Consider the following 4,320-nt stretch of genomic DNA (forward strand, 5'->3'; position numbering starts at 1 on the left):
TACTATTTAGTTATTGAGAAATAAAGTCTTGATTACTTGTTCTTGACCTATATTGTTCTTATTTAGTGATTGGGCACCACTAGGTGAGATTTGGGCATTTGGGTTGAACCTTAAAAGAGGAGACTCAAATTGGACCTTGAGAACTATTAGCCTAGGATTAGTTTAGCTAAATTGCCATTAAAACAGGAATGTATCTAATGGACCTAGGTAATCCTTATAGGTTTGGATCTTTAATGCAATTAATTAATTAAGGTAATATTTTGCTATAATTGAATTAATTAAGGTCCTTAGTAATCAGAAGATACTTTGGATTAATTTAGATTCCCCGATTATCAAAACTGAATTTCAAGACAATTAATGTGATAATGAGAGGGTTAGAAAGCAAATAGGGGATTAGGACTCTAGAACACTCTTTTCTTAGTTGACTTTAGTTATTTGTGGATTGGAAGTTATATTAATTGATCATTTTTAATATTTTCATTTTAATTGTTCTAAAATCAATCTCTAGTTTTATTAGCTTAACATGAATGAATTTGGAAATTTAATGTCTAATCACCATTTTAATTAATTCCTTGAGGGATCAACCTTGATTTACCACTAGCTTCAATTGCAACCCATACACTTGTGATGTCTCTTAATTTTTGTGGGCATCACTTCACTAGACTACCAATCCCTCTTATTAAATTTGCTCCAAAACTATAACATATAATTAAAATAGCTAACCTTAAACTATATTTTTACCAAAATTTTGGGTTATTACAACTCCAGGATCAAAGTCCATGCCTAATGCTGTCACACCCCAAAAATAGAGGGTGACCGGCAAAGGATGTGATCCATCACACATCCCTTAAGCCTCGAATTGGGTAATCTTTTCATAACTAAAAGATAATTATGTTTTAGTTTGAATTAGAACATACGTAAACATTTTTTATAGTAATAAAAGTCTCAATATTTTGTAGAAATTTTGACAGAATCTCCTCCGTAAATAAGATCTCCCAAAAATTCTACAAGATAATATTTCAACCAAAAATATCAAGCCAATCAAGAGTAGAGCTCCTTCCAGCTGACAGATAAAATATATAACCACAAAAAAAAAAACTGACCACAGACTATGTGGAGCACCTAACAATAAGTTTACAAAATAAAATTTCATAATTAAAACTTTACGTTAAGAGAAAGTTAAATCCTTAGCTCCTCCGCTTCTAATCAATCAAAAACTCCTCAATGTTCAGTGGGTGATTCAACGTCAGCTACACTATCTGAGACCAAAAATTATTTTCCAGTGAATAACGTCCTAATAATAAATAATCAAACATAAAATTAAAAAAAAAACACAATGATCTACAAGAAGACTTAATTAAATTCAGAATAAAAAGATTCTATGTAACTTTGAATAAAATCATATTTTATTAAAGTATTGTACCAAATGTCATTATCATTTAACTTTAATAAAGCAAATAATTGCAATAAATAATTGTAAACATGTTATTAATCAAAACCAATGAAAATAGATCCATAAAAATTTAAAAACTCATAAGTATAGGGACTTATCAGAACAAATAACAAACGTGAACACATAGTCCACGAGGATAAATCACCAAACGTGACTTATGCCACGAAAACAAACGTGGACACATAGTCCACAAGGTTAAGTAACCAGACGCAGCCGAAGCCACGAAATAGACGTGGATACATAGTCCACGAGGGTAACTAACCAGACATGGTCAAAGCCACGAAACAGACGTAGGTACAAGACCCACGAATAACAGACGTGAGAACAAAGCTCACGAAATCCAAACTAGCTAGTAATTGACCATGGTGCGCCAAGGGCTAACGGAACTGCCGTTAGCAACCAGCGTTCTGTATACAGTCCCTTTTTAAATTCACTTTCAGACATGCGAGGAAATCATCACTTTCAAAATATAATTTTTCTTTTTAAAATCTAACTCACATGAAACATATAAAAGTACCAATATTTCTAAATATAAAAATTCACAATTAATATCTCATAAACTGTGCACAAATTTTTTATAATTGGCTTTATCAAATAAAGCACTACTAGAATTTAAGAAAGCATTTTCATCAATATAAAAAGTATAAGTCATGACTTCAAGAAGCAGAGCAATTTAATTAACAAAAGTAGCTAAAGCAAGATAAATTTATAAATATCCTTAAATTATTAAATGCAATCTTTTGATAAAGAAAATTTTCTAATATATATTGATTTGGACGCTATCCACTTACCTGTGGTGTTCCCAAATTTTCAAAGATTTTCTCCCTTTTTAGTTCCTATCAAAATCTTCTTCTTCCAAACCCCCTATAAGAATATAAGATAATGCAATTTAATTGAATTCCTATAATTATAAAAATTTCTTTCCAGTTCTAATTCAATTCTAAAATTAAATCTTAAGACAACACTATACTTTATAAATTAATAACCATAAAACTTTCAAGAATTCACTTAATCTCTCAATAACATAAATAAATTTCTTCGCAATATTTGATTCAATTTCACAAATGAGCAATACCCAAGCCAATTCATATTTCTTGCGAGATCCAAGAGAATTATAGAAAAATACCCTCTCAAATATCTCCTTTTACCATTTTCAAGTTAAATTCACAAGATCATAGCATCCTAACCGATTATGTCTTCCAAGGAATTTAATGAGATTTTTGTAAATGCACAATCAAACAACTCTCTCTCACAAGAATTTTAACAAAAGTCTTCTAGGCACTAACCTCCAAATTTCATGTCCAAGTTTTTTTTTTAACATCATTTAATTCAAACAAAATTTATTTGACTCAAAAACTCTGACCATGTTCATCATAATCATACTTTTAATACATAAATTGTAGTTTAATTCCATTCTTCCCTTCCCTCAACAGTCACGGACAGCAGCAAGGCTTAAAAGAAAAACTTGCAATTTCCACAAGGTTACATCATACCTCACACTCACAGGTTGGTCAAGGGAAAGAACAAAAGATGAAAGCTACTCATTTCAAATAAACCCAAATATATATATAGCATAATTTCCATTCTTTTTTTTCCTACACAGCACGGCCAGCAGCAGATTTCCAAAAATATAAAAATTACAGCTTCAACCATTCATTATTCATACGCACAGTTTCAAACCTCTAACACATCCATACACACATAGAAATTTAAACTCAAGAAGAGCTCAAAGCTTCACGCTACACAGCAACAACAAAGCAGATAAATAAGAGGAGAGAAATGTTTGATTCTTCTGCTCAATAACAACAGCTCCTAAATTAGAGAAGAAGACGAAACTCATGGCTGAAAAAGGAAGAGAATAACTCACGATTTATACCACAATACAGTGGTTTACGGAAAACACAGAGCAGGAAAGAACGAAGAGATCTCGACAATGTCACAGTAGCGGCAAGTGGAGTTTCTACTCTTGTTGATGGTGTGTCGAACGGTGGTGGTCAGAGGTGGCAGAATTGGAAGAGAAGGATGCGAAGACCCAGAGGAATAACGAAAGAACGAAGGGGAAAAACAGAGCACCTCTCTTTCTCTCTCACTCTCTCTCTCGTGTCTGGAATGATCGAAAGGGGAAGAGAAATTTCATATTTTGAAAGGAGGGTAATTTGGTAAATTCATGAAGCAAAATGCAAAAAAAATAAAACTCTTTTGGCCTCATCAGATTCGAATTCCAGACCAGATGAAAGAAGCTATATGCATATTTCCACTAAACCAACACTCCCTCTTGTCATAATTGTCCCAAAATTAATATAACTACAATTTTAAACACAATGATATGTATTTTTTTATGAGTTATTACATTCTTCCCCCCTTAAGAAATTCGGTCCTCCGAATTTAAATTTATGCTTGCCCTAATGCTCAAATAGGTGTGAATGCATAGCATGCATATGACTTTTGACTTCCCATATAATTCATCCTAAGAATAATTACACCACAATACTTTTGCCCAAGCAATTTCTTTCGACCGTAACTTCTTTACTTGTGTATCCAAAAATAGTCATAGGTACTTTTTTTTTTGATAAATCTAAGTATATATGGATTCCTTGAGTCTCCATCATATGAGAATGGTCATAAGTATTTTCATAGCATTGATACATAAAACACTTGATGAATACTCGACAATTCATGTGGTAATGCCAAATAATAAGCAACTGTACCAACCTTCTTTAAGATCTCAAATGGACCAATATACCTCGAGTTTCACTTGCCCTTCTTTCTAAATCTCATTACCCCTTTCATGGGAGACACCTTGAGAGATACTTATCCCAAACCATAAATTCTAATTCCTAATATCAGTTACTAACATGGAATTTTTT

At 32.1% G+C, this 4,320-nt stretch overlaps 1 long non-coding RNA gene across 1 annotated transcript; it reads right to left on the reverse strand.

Moving 5' to 3' along the window:
* Window positions 1-1,002: 1,002 nt before the first annotated feature.
* LOC129312442 (uncharacterized) lies at window positions 1,003-3,641 on the reverse strand. Its single transcript, XR_008593575.1, has 3 exons — window positions 3,321-3,641; window positions 2,245-2,317; window positions 1,003-1,259 (listed from the first exon to the last, which is right to left on the reverse strand). It is a non-coding gene; the product is annotated as an uncharacterized LOC129312442 (long non-coding RNA).
* Between the last annotated feature and the right edge of the window lie 679 nt (window positions 3,642-4,320).

The sequence above is a fragment of the Prosopis cineraria genome, unplaced genomic scaffold, assembly GCF_029017545.1.
Source record: "Prosopis cineraria cultivar Desert tree isolate PC_DT_omini unplaced genomic scaffold, ASM2901754v1 PC6, whole genome shotgun sequence".
In the NCBI taxonomy this organism is placed as follows: Eukaryota; Viridiplantae; Streptophyta; class Magnoliopsida; order Fabales; family Fabaceae; genus Prosopis; species Prosopis cineraria.